Source organism: Centroberyx affinis, unplaced genomic scaffold (genome assembly GCF_046629955.1).
Source record: "Centroberyx affinis isolate AG114_WGS23_722 - 3 ecotype Tasmania unplaced genomic scaffold, CSIRO-AGI_Caff_v1 ptg000131l_1, whole genome shotgun sequence".
Classification (NCBI taxonomy): domain Eukaryota; kingdom Metazoa; phylum Chordata; class Actinopteri; order Beryciformes; family Berycidae; genus Centroberyx; species Centroberyx affinis.
In genome coordinates this window covers 553522-566854 of record NW_027278831.1, presented here as the reverse complement: position 1 = coordinate 566854, position 13333 = coordinate 553522, and positions in this window count along the sequence as shown.

Below are 13333 nucleotides of genomic sequence, written 5' to 3'. Positions count from 1 at the left end.
GATAAGCTATCCATATCTAAGATATCCATATCTAAGGCAGAACATTTTAGCAGAGTAAGAATTGAGGTGAGTTGAATGAATTTACTTCCACAACCTTATATATGGAAAGCAATGTTCCACTAACATATCCACTTTAACATTATTCTATAACACATACCCAAACTGTTTGTGTAGGGATGGGACAATATGTCGAAATTCAATATCACTCGATACAAAAATGTGACAATATGTATTGACAAATTAATTGCAATATTAGCTCCATTTTTTCTGCTGTAGTAATCACCAATGAGACTCCTTTCCCACCACAATTTCACAAGCTCTCCATCCATATTATATTTTTTGCACTTTGTAATGACATTTTTAAATTGTTGTTTACATTCGAGCAAGCCCATGACACTGCTAGAAAGATTTGTGACTCAGAAATAAATAAACCTAAATAAATAAAATAACCTACACAGTCAGACTTTGTTGTCATTGAACTTTTATTTATTACAATGTATTGTGGTTGTATTGAATCATCCCTACTGAATGCTACTGCATTTTTAATCCAACCTCAAGTGGGATTGTTTGGAAAATACTGTAATGGTGATGCAGGATAGATGCAGTGGGAGAGGGGACTTGCACAATGGCTAACACTATACGTTACGATGGACCATTACATAACTTTTGAAGTAAAGCCCTTCTGTCAGAACTTATTTGAGGTCAATATTTTCATGAATTCTCATATCCTTTAAGTGTTTTTTTTAACATTATTTATCCAGGGAATGGTTTTTGTTGAGCGTGCATGCTCTTTTTCAACACGCCTCTGCTTCAGATTCATATTCATATTCACACACGGGCGCTGCCAAGTAAAACCACAGTCTTCTAATTTTTGCCACTGAGCAGCTCCACTAGAGCAACTGGGATTAAGTGCCGTGTTTAAGGGCACTTTGACAGAATATTCCTTAAAGTTACACACACACACACACATACATCATGGGCCCTTAAAGCTTAAATCTTAAACCCAAAGCTTAAATCTGGATGGTGACAGAGTGATGACCACGGCTTGTGTTTTGCATTCCAGCCAGACACGCTTCACAGCAGCTCTTTCATGCTGCTGTTTTCCCAACGCCTGTGAATGCCGTGCTTAAGATAACATTTAGCAAAATTTTAAGGTTTCACTCAAGGTGTTAGTTGGTCAAAGACAAGACAGAGCAGGAGAGCTCTCGCTTCATAGCACACTAATGAAGCACAGTTACACACACACAGACACACATGGACACACACAGGCACATGTGCATGCAGAGACAGACATACACACATGGACACACTCGCACGCAGACATGGACAGTAAAACCTACAATATATGGTTCACCTTTTCCTCCTTTGTAATTCATTATGAGGTCATTATTATCATTAGTTTTTTCTTCACTGTAGCACTTTTAATGTTTCTACAAAGACACTAAGAGGGATTTTCTGATGTGTTCCCATTGTGCAAAATGTGTTGAGGGCTCAACCAACTCTTGAGTGTGTTTAGCTCAGATGTTTTAAAAAGAAAAAAAAACCCAGCCATTTATTTTTACTATATGTTTATTCTGTGGTATCTGGGCAAACGGACTAATGTGGAGTATGTGATGAAATGAGACGTCTAAATGATCCCTGTTGCTCCTCAGGCTGTTGTCACACAGCTTAACACTCAACAAGTTGTGGTCTGGGAGTCACACAGTACACTGTTTGTTTGTCTGCAGGTGTGTGTGTGTGTGTGCGTGCGTGCATGTATGTGTGTGTTTTGTGTGGGTGTATGAGTGCCTGCTTGTGTTGTGTGCATCTGTTTGTATGTTTATGCATATTCATGTGTATGTGCAAGTCAAGTATGCGTGTGTGTATGTGTGTGTGTGTGCGTGCGTGCGTGTGTGTGTGTGTGTGTGTGTGTGTGTGTGTGCATGTGTGTGTGTTCTTCTGTGGTGCTGCAGCTCCTTCTGGACCAGCCTGTGTTTATCTTGGCCTGATCCCAGACCTTCATCACTTCTCTGCTGATAGCTCCATCCCTCCATCCCTCTGTCCCTCCGGCTATTTACAAGTCTACCGCAGCCTGCCTTTCCCTGCGTGCCAGCATTCAGTTCCCTTTCTTGCCCGTCCCTCTCTCCTCTCCTCTCCTCTCCTCTCCTCTCCTCTCCTCTCCTCTCCTCTCCTCTCCTCTCCTCCACTCAGCTGGCTTTAGGAACAGAGGGAGCCCCATTTGCCTCCATACTGTTATTGTTTGCTGAATCTCAGGCTGTGTTTCATTGCTTTCACTCACTGAGGGGAACGTCATCCAAAACCTTATCTGTCTCACTCTCCTCAGCCAAACAGACCGGACGTAGCCAAGCTGGAGTGTATACATGTCCACCTTTCACTCATTCATTCATTTGTTTGATTGTTTGTTTGTGCATTTGTTTGTATGTTTGCTGTGCTCTCTGTAGAGTCAGAAATGTAATTGTATGCAGTCAGAATTAGGTATTCAGACAGTGAACTAACATTACTTTTTCTGTTGACATGTGAACAGTGTGAAATACTATGCAGTACATTTCCTGCTGTTGGATGATTATGAGGCAAAAGTACTGATTGATTATGTTTTTTATTAGCAATCTCATGTGTACGTCGCTTTGGATAAAAGCGTCTGCCAAATGGGAAATTGCAATTAGCTATCAGCCATTAAATCATGTTAAACCAAGGGAAACACCATAAAAACTACTTAAAGGAATAGTTAAGGGTGAACTATTCCTTTAAGCTTTCTGCCCCATTACTTACATTGCTATCTATACTAAGTGGCAGTAAAACACGTTTTGCCATTTTTTGCCAGTGACATTAAATTGGCCTTTTTTGTGATCACTTTAAAATGGGTTAACATGCAAAGGCCATCATCAAAACTGACTTTCCACTATTTTCCCTCATACTCATGAGTTGATCAGAAATCCTTATAATAGTATAAATTAATCAACATATGTAAGCATACGCTGTAAAATGTTTAAACTCTAACTTACTGATTTCAAAATAATGTGACCATTGCTGCTTCACACCAATATTCAGCTTAACATTTTTCTTTAATATCATGTCATGTCTACTGTTCTACCCAAACCCAACCCAACCTAAAACCATTTCAGAATCACTTTGCTCTTGTCCAGTCCCATTGACTGTTTTCTGACAACATTACAGCATCAAAGGGCTTTTACTGAAACATACACATACACATGCATATGCTCAATCACATGCACAGACCAGCTGACATGGGCACACAGACACACACATACACAAACACACAGAACTTCAGCCTGCAGAGTTACAATACTCCTGCTAGTAGCCAGAGTTGACTTATTCCCATGCGCTGGAAAGCTGATGTCGTTCTAATGCTGTTGTGCTTGTGGTTTCTGCAAGGTATACTGGGGCATTCCTCTGCCGTGCGCTCATCTAAACAGTGCTAGTTAAAAGGGACGCGCAGCGGCTCGGGCTACACAGTGTGGCGGGGTCTACTCTGGGTGGCTCCTATCTGACAGAGGGCTCAGAGGGTCTTGGGTTTCCTACGCATGTCAAGGTAGGTTAGCTGTTCCCTGCGTCGGGCCGCTCCGAGGCCCCGGTGGGCTATCACTCACGCCGGGCCCTCCCGTCTCTCTCGAAGCCTCTCTCCCTCCCGCCTTGCCCTCCTCCCACCCACCGCCTCGCCTACACTGACGCACAGGCTGTCTTCTGGCTGTCGTCCCTGGTTTACATGTCACATTTTGCTCTTTTTCCTTGTCTGTGTCTTTCAGCCCCTACACTCCCCCTCCCTCTCCCTCTCTTCTTTTTTCCCATACTGTCATGGTGTGTCAGAGTATGGTCTTCATTGCCACCTTTAATTTTTTTTTTTCATCTTTTCTTAGCCCTATAATGCATTAAAACAAAGCTTTGTAAGCTTCTGTAATTGTCTTTGGTCCTTTTTAAGCTATTGAGAGTGCTTTTTCATTTGTTGAGTCCATTTGTTTCACTTCAATTTCATGGCACTTTTGCACTTACCTATTCTTCAGTTAGCAACGCTATATGACAAATGCATTTGCCTGTTAATTTCAAACTAGAGTCGTAGGGGTTGAAAGCCATTGAGTCTTGTTTTTTTTTTTTATTATTATCATACTCAGTGATGCTGTACAAATTCTACACCATACACAATGCAAAATCGAGGTCAATTCCATTTTAATTGTATCACATTTTCTCATAAAACAACATTCCAGAGTAGACACTTTTCTGAATTAATCAAACAGTATTTACAATTTATTTTAATCTGGTTTGTCGAATTTAAATTGAGTCAAGCCCAGGCAGTAGAAACAGCCTAGATGAAAATAAGGGAAACACCAGCTTGTCATCGGGTCTCCCCTCTCAGTCCACTTTGCAGTGTTGTCGTGTTTGGGTCTCTGTGAGGTAGAGAGAAAGAGACAATCCAGTCTACCATCCCGCCCGTCCACGCCTCAACACATAAATAATCACACCACTTCCACGTTTACCTAGCCTGTTAGCGTTCTGCACTACACAAGCCGAATTACAACACTGTTGCTTAATTGTGAATGCAGGCAGTTTGTGAGTCAAAACTAAAATAACTTTTTGCAAAAGAAAAATAAACTGACAGGGATTTTTCCTGAGAGGAAACCTTTAGTTTACTATATGACATGTTTCTTAATAGTGCTAAAGTGTTCAGTGTTCTTTAAATAAACAATGTGGAGTTTTGCATAGTGGGGCATGAAAGAATGCAGGAGTCTCGCTGCCCCTCTCACACATGTCAGCAATTTGGCTGCCTTGTGTATTTTGGATGTTGAAAAAAAGGAACATTTCAAAGTAAACGAAAGAAGGAAAGTCTTATCCGCCTGGCAGCTGCGCTCCGGACCAAATTGCTTTCAGCTGATGCGCTGCAGCTCAAACTTGCTTGGGTAATGTCAAGTGATGCATTGCAATACTGAGAAAACAACACAGACAAAAAATAAATAAGAAGGAAAAGAAATGCTGGAAAGTTCCAGTGCTTATTCAGGCAAACCCCACAACCCCCCTAACACGCACACATGCTCTTGCACATTTTATTTTTTATTTTTTCATTTAATCTTCATTCAACCAAGTTGTCCGATTGAGATCTAAAATCTGTTCTTCAATAGAGATCTGGCGTGGAACGTAACATCCTGACAAACATTATATACACATTTTACATTTTAAGTATTTAGGTGACTCATACAGAATGACTTACAATTAGTACAACAGTAGAATGAGTTTCAGTTCCTAGATCACCAACACTTCAAGCAGCCAACAGAGCAAGGGTGACAGCCATTTTGCTGTGACCACAGAATGACAATGAAGAGAGAAGTGCTAGGAAATAAAAATAAGAACCAAGGGAGAAGGTATTTATTTTTCAAGATAAGAGAAAATTAGAGCAGGTAACAGAGAAGTTGCAGACGACGACATACGACAATGTACATGAGCAGAAATACAATTAAAATTACATTAAAGACATTTATTACATTATTATTTTACATTGTGTTACAGTGAAAAGCAGAGCTGGCATCTCGAGCAACCTGCCACGCAACAAGGATTAAAAGCCAGGGCAAACAAACTTTCGGGCAAACAAATGAAGTTGCAAATCATGCATCTTGCATGATTTGTTTTTCTTTCTGTATACAGGCTTGCTTGCAAAAATACACTGAAGCTATTTATTCTACCAATGCACCAACAAACCCACAAATCACAAATGCACTTGAAAAAAAATACATATGTCTAGACAGACATTTTTTGCACACACACACACACACACACACACTCACAGTGAATAATAATTACATTTTAAATGCTTTTTCAGCAAAGTCATGAAGATAATTTGATTTTCCATCTTCAGACAGTGTGTGTTGGATTTGCAGCACAAGACGTTTGTGGTCTGAGAAATGAAGTAGGACTTTTAAAAGTGCAGAGTCTGATTTTTACAGTTTACTTGTGGCATGACTCTTCAATGGATAGATTTCCATCAAACCCATTTGTCAATTGCATTGTAACTTTTCACATTTAATATCACATTTCATAACATGTAGAATGAATGTGACCTAATATTTTTCTCCTCATTGTAATGGTTTCTCTGTTAGATGTTTCCCTGTACGGCCCTCTCCAGTTGTCCAGAGGTCCAACCTCCTATTACATAAGTAGTTAAGTGTACCTTTCAGGAGCTGTGGGGAGTAATCATTTATAATAACTTTAATATGTTCTGAGTGCCAATATTGGTTTTTAAAGGAATCCCTGGAAACCAGAAATCAGAGCTTAATTTATGACGTGTGGCTCTGATAAAAAAGGAAATATGAGTGGGAGTTATATGACAGCAGCACATACTACACAGTATTTTAATAGGAGTTAAAGAAAAAGAAAGAAACAGTTATTAAATATGATTAGAGTCAAACAGATTTTATAGGGGAGGTAGTTTTAGCATTCCAACTGTGCTGATAATTCCCATAAGACCTTGCTTCATCGGTTGCTATGCCAACTCTAGTGGCAGCCAGAGAGCTAGTTAGTGATCTTATTTGTTTTATTTTGTTTTTATTTATTCTTACATATGTACATGCTGTATATACATTCAGCTGCACCTGGGATTTACTGCATCACCATCATATATAATCACTGTAAAGAATGCCCTCTTGGGTATTATTGCTATGTTATTACCATACTTGCTGCTGTAACATACTCATAATTTTAAATCAAATTAAATGCATATATTTTAACTTAGAAATGAGTCCTGAGCACGGCTGTCTTACACAAATATACTATCCTTCACAGAATGTTTACAGGAAGAGTGGAGAAATATAATTTCAGGCTGTTTTGGGAGCAATTTTTTTGTCATCCTGTGCCATCTTCTTGGACCGTCTCATGGCTTGGTCGGTCATTTAACTCAAAAAGAGTAATTTGGGTCTTTCAGAGAGAAAATACATCGCAGTTTATAGTCACGCATTCATTGTAGGCACCTATATAATATTTCTGCTGACATCTGGTTCATCTCAATATTCCAGTTCTGACAAAATATTTCCTCGTCAAGAGTCACCACCTGTATTTTAACTATGAAAAAACAAAATTGGGAACCCCAGTCCTGCCCAACTGAGCCCAGTCAGGTCCAGTCCAGACCGGGCCCATCCAAATGTGTGACAGGAACACAACAGGTTCACTTGCGTCTCTCCCCTCCCAGCCCGGCTCTGTTTACATTCTGTTGGCAGGGGAATCTGGAAGTGTTTGGCTCAGTTTCGGCTCTGCTCTGCACTCACTGGGAACTATCAGACAATTCACATTTTAAACTATTTTGATATCAGCTCTGTGGAGAGTTGCTGTTTCCCTGAGAACAAGACTCGCCTCTGGGCTCTGGGGCCTGCTGCACCGCCAGAAGAATAAACAGAGAGTCAGAGAGAGAGAGAGAGAGAGAGAGAGAGAGAGACAGAAGAGTGATGGGAAGAGAGAGAGCATGGCTGGTGTGTCTCTCGCTATGAGGATCTACTTCTACAGTAAAAACAAATATGTAAAAAAACAAACATAATCATACTCTCTGCGGCCACTCCTCGGAATCTCACAAGTTTAGAAGGACCTTGGACGGATCGGCTGTTGAATCCAAAGTTACTTATTAAACAAGCAACACTACGCAGGAGCAGATGAGATTGGATTCCAGGATGAGAAACTCAATTTCTCATATGGGGTTGAAAGAAACACAGATATAAATAGAAAAGTGCCGGGACCATACTGTAGTAGCGTAGGCAGGATTTTCAGAGTGATGCACAGAGCTGAAAATACTTGTGTTTCCAGTAGTGGAGGCTGAGTGGTTCTGGTTAGTGGCAGGCTCTTCTGCTAAGGTTAGAGGTGCTGGAATTAGAGGGGGGAGCCTTAGCCTATGTTAATTAGGTGGCCAGTTAAGTTTCACCCCGCCTGATGCTTGATGCCGTGTGTGTGTGTGTGTGTGTATGCTAGAATCTAGCAACCTTTAAGTGACACCCTCCACCTTCGCACCAATCAACTAGCCCACCTCCCCTGCTTCAAGTTCTGGTGACCTATTAGCCAAATGTGTTTATTCAGTGTTTAGTCACTATTACCCTCAGTATGATCCCTGCACTAAAGGGCTAATGGCCGAAAATTTCCCCCAGTACAACTTCACGGTGAAATAATTGATCGCATGTGAGAGCAACTGGCACGCGTTTCCCCTTGTTTTCCTAAAGAGGTGATATCATGCGGTCGGCCTGCATGTTCCTCGGTGAGATAGGCGTGATTGCTTCCGGAACCGAGAAAAGAAAGAAAGAAAGAAAGAAAGAAAGAAAGAAAGAAAGAAAGGAGAGATGGATGAGAGGGCAGTGTGGTAAGCAGTGAGGCACCGCAGCATTAAATCACACATCAAATTGTGCGGCGCTATCGCTCAACAGCTTGAAAGCACAAAACTGCCCCGGAACTCAGTGAACTGCACAACAGGATGCCTTTTACAAGCTTGTGCTATTTTTTTTTTTTTTCAAATGTTACTTCATTACATGAGCAGGAAATTATCCTTTATCAAACCCAAAGAAAGGCTGCATCACATCTTTTAGTGGTAACAAAAAAAAATAAACTACAGACATGTTGGTGATTTCTTGCATTTGAAACAAATTATAGAATGAGCAATGTGAGTGGTGGCAAGAAGGACTGGAGGACTGAAGGGTGAACGGATCTATTTTTTTTGTTTTTATTTAACTTAATCTATTTTAGTTAGTCTCTGTGATTCAAGAATTGTGTGTTTTCCTTTTGTCATGCACAACAGATGGTCAACTAAAATAAATATTTCTACATAGTTTTCAGTAATCGTATCTTGATACAAGGGCCTGATAAGTCAAAATCCAACAATGGCTGCCCTGGTAATCCACAATTATGTTTTTGTTTTTTTTTGCCTTACAGTAATCTGAAAACAATACTTCAAACATATAATACCAACTAAAGAGGAATGACCAAGATTATTGCTTTGTTTTCTATGTTCTGGGATTAGTTTTCCAAGAAGTAATTTATACTGGCTGCAATTATTGAAAAACAGTTGAAAAAGAAAAAATCCCTCAATGCTGGTGAATACTAATGGGCAAGTAACCTCAGAGGTTGCTGAAATAGTAACACAAGTTGAACACATTGCAAAAAGAATATTTTCCACCAAAAGCTAAATTGGTTGAGGTTCTTGTCCCAGCTCTTTACTGTTAGGCAGACACATTTTTGTGCATTAAATCAGTAGTTGATTCCAGAAGAGCAGCTTACTTACACTTACACTAAGACAGGAGATGTGTGTGGGAACCAGCTGGCTATTCAGCAATCTCTCTCTCTCTCTCTCTCTCTCTCTCTCTCTCTCTCTCTCTCTCTCTCTCTCTTTCTTTCTCTCCATTTGACGCTATGTGTGTCTTAGTGTGGTTGCATCTATGTGTGTGCATATATGTGTGCATCCTATGTAACATTACCCTAAACTTGGTGTGTGTGTATATGTGCATGTAGGGGCATGCAAGTGTGCATGTGTGTGTGTTTGTGTGTGTGTGTGTGTGTGTGTGTGTGTGTGTCCCCTATATGTTACATTTACCTAAACTGCTGCTCTCTCTTTTTCCTGCTTCATTTTGACAAATTTGCGTTTCCAGGAAGCCTCTGAGGTCAGCGCAGCATCTGTTGCTACTTAGGTCCAAGATGCATTCATGAGCACTTGCACACACACACACACACACACACACACACACACACACGCACACACACACACACACACACACACAGACACGCACGTATGGTGCAGGAGCTGCTTTGTATAGGTTACTAAGGAACTGAGACCCAATCAGACATGAAGGCGTGTTTAAAGTTCCCAAAGTGACTTTAAAGAGGAGTCCAGGTCTAGACTTCTCTAGTTAAAGGGGAGGTTAAGAGGGTGTGTATGAAGGAAAAGGTCATTCTTTTACAGAGTCCAAAATAGAGCTCTGATAAATAATGGATAATTTATTTTTAATAAAATGAACACCCACAGAAAATGTAATGATAAATGTTGTAATAGGCTATATAATTATGAATATTCAGACATTTTCCCAAAGCCGGTGTCTAATTTTTTTGAATGAAATTACTCAAGCTTAATATTTTATGTTTCATTTTGTGTGTGGGTATGTGTGTGTGGGTATGTGTGTGTGTGTGTATTCTCAATGTGCCATGATCAGAAAGCCTCTTCAGCTACATGCAGACGGTCACTCCTTCTTCAGACCCTGGCCAGAGAGAACAGCACACCTGTATAATTACGTTGGCTGCGTTTGTCTGGCCGAAACAGTCCAGTGCATTAGCCCTTCACCCTCAAGTGTTTAACTCTGTCAGTTCTCATTCCCTTTCATTTATGTCTCTTCGCCCAAAACCACATTCATGACCAAACATGGCCCGATCCCATCAAAGTGATGCTTCAGAATACCTCGGCGAAAACCCCAGATGCTTCGGCAAGCCTCATCAATGGAGGCAGAGAAAAAGCCCATTTTGCTCTCACGGTTTTTGGAACGGGATGGAGGAGACATTGAGCAGCGAGAAGAGAGAAGCCAGACATCTAGAAAGGATCTTTAAGGAAACGATTCCTGTTCTTTGGTTTGGTCTGAACCCACAGGAACTGGGCTTCACAGCCAAGTGCCTGAGCAGAACCGACTCTCATGTTAACCTCACTGGGCCAAACAGAACGTAGGACCGCAGATCACAGACCTCTGTCTGGGTACGTCCAGAGGTCTGGATTCCAGTTGAACCTCATGTTTGTTTTCTTCACATTTATGCCATGGAGAGAGGCAGGGATTAAAACATACAAACAAATTATTGACTTTATTTGACAAAAAGCATCCTCATTAGTGGCTATATCACACACATTATTATGTAAAAAAGTATCAGTGAAACACGGTAAAGCTAACAAGCATATTTCCATTGTGGCATTTAATTGGTGGTCAAATTTACTCAAATTTAAAAGTGTAGATAGGGAGGAAAGCACTGTTTTCACTCAAAGATTTTTGAAAATGCAAAAAGGGTTACGCAACTTCACTGAACGTGGCAGACCCCTGGTTTGATGTCATTACCATTACCCATCAAATAATGACATGCATCCAAAAGCCAAGATCTGCTCTTGTCAGTTATGGCAGAGGACGAACCAACGCTGAGGGCGAGGAGGACCAAATCAATCCAGGAGGTCAGCTCGTCAATCAGATAATAAATGGATATGCAGTTTCTCCAGTTATGATATCAACCCACTTAACAAGGTCACACATAATGAAGAGAGTAAATATAAGGAAGATTAATGGGGAGATGAAAGGTGATATCGTCCCCATTTCTACCACAAAGTATGACGAGTGTTGTTAGCACTTTATTTGGATAGTTAACAACTATCAACTACCAGGTGACAAAGTGTCACTTGCCTATTTGCTGGATCTCCACAGTCTCTAACTCTAACCCTGACCTTAGCCTCACCCTAACCCTAACCAACCCTAACCATGACCCCATTTTTAAACCTAACCCTAAAAACTAACCTGACCTTATTTCTAACATTGGGCCTCATTCACCAACCGTTCTTAAGAAGAAATTTCTTCTTAAAACCCACTTACGCAGTTTTCATGAAGATTCTGACATTCACCAATGTTTTCTTATTTGGGATTTGTTCTTAGGTAAGAACAGAATCTACGCACACTCAAGAGCACACTTACGCACATTTGAGTGCTGACATGTTTGTGCAAAATAAGTGGTTATTGCATTTCCTTCAATTCTACAGTTGTATAATATTATAGGATTTAAATTACAATAATATTTTTATCATTTATAATAGTTTTTAATAATTATTTTCATTATTTTACAAAGTATTATAAAATATTTTTTTTATTTAAAATAAATAAACATTACACTAACACTTCAATTAATATCAATTATGTTAATTGGGATCCCATGCATCTTTTTTTTCTGTTATTTTATATCCACTACTGACGCTACTACATATGACAGCTCGTTTGGTGTTCACTTCCTGCAGCAGTACCTCCACTTCAGAACTATTGAAGTTTTTTTTACGTTTGGAGTCTGGTGCTCCACCCTCTTTAGACTTTTGTTTGGGCATTCCTGACTTCTCTCAACTTTTCTTTTCAATTTCTGTGTGTGATTTCTGTGTGCACACGGCCCTGCGGTCTCATGCCCTTTTATGGGGATTGGCGGGCCGTTTACCTATGCTAATTAGGATCACCTGGCACGCGCTTTCAAATTTACGAGGACAATGTGATTCATCATTATAAGAACACAGGTGCGAACAATTCTGCGGTTTAAGAACATGTCATGAATCTGACGTAGACTTTTCTTAGGACCTTTCTCAAGAACAAATTTAAGAAAAAATTTAGGAAGATATTGCTGAATGAGGCCCATTAACCCTAGATTAACCCCAAGCCAGACACTGAATATCTATCTATCTATCTATCTATCTATCTATCTATCTATCTATCTATCTATCTACCTATCTTCACAGTATTGTATCACCTGAAACTCAGTAGACTTTTTAGTTACACATTAAAGTCACTTATTAATAAACTGAGCATCAGAATTGGACTATATCCAAATAAGGTGTGACCTTTATTTTGGGGGAAAATTTAGAAGAGAAGAGATTCCCTTGTCTGCCCACCAGCCCCCATGTTAAAACTGAACCACTGTTTACGACCACTGCAGAGAGGAGATGTTAAGATGTTAAGATGTTAAGATGTTGAGATGTTGAGATGTTGAGATGTTAAGATGTTAAGATGTTGAGATGCTGAGATGTTAAGATGTTAAGATGTTAAGATGTTAGGATGTTGAGATGTTAAGATGTTAAGATGTTAGGATGTTGAGATGTTAAGATGTTAAGATGTTGAGATGTTGAAATGTTAAGATGTTAAGATGTTGAGATGTTAAGATGTTAACATGTTAGGATGTTGAGATGTTAAGATGTTGAGATGCTGAGATGTTAAGATGTTAAGATGTTAAGATGTTGAGATGCTGAGATGTTAAGATGTTAAGATGTTAGGATGTTGAGATGTTAAGATGTTAAGATGTTAGGATGTTAGGATGTTGAGATGTTGAGATGTTGAGATGTTAAGATGTTAAGATGTTGAGATGTTAGGATGTTGAGATGTTAAGATGTTAAGATGTTAGGATGTTGAGATGTTGAGATGTTAAGATGTTAAGATGTTGAGATGTTAGGATGTTGAGATGCTGCCCTGCGGGGTGACGGACTTGCCATGGCCTGTTGTGTTAACAGGGCAGACGTGTTAGAGGAGTGAGGACCACCCCAACACAGCTTCCCTCTACAAAACTCAACCAGATGTGTAATGAGGCCGCTGTATGTGTGGAT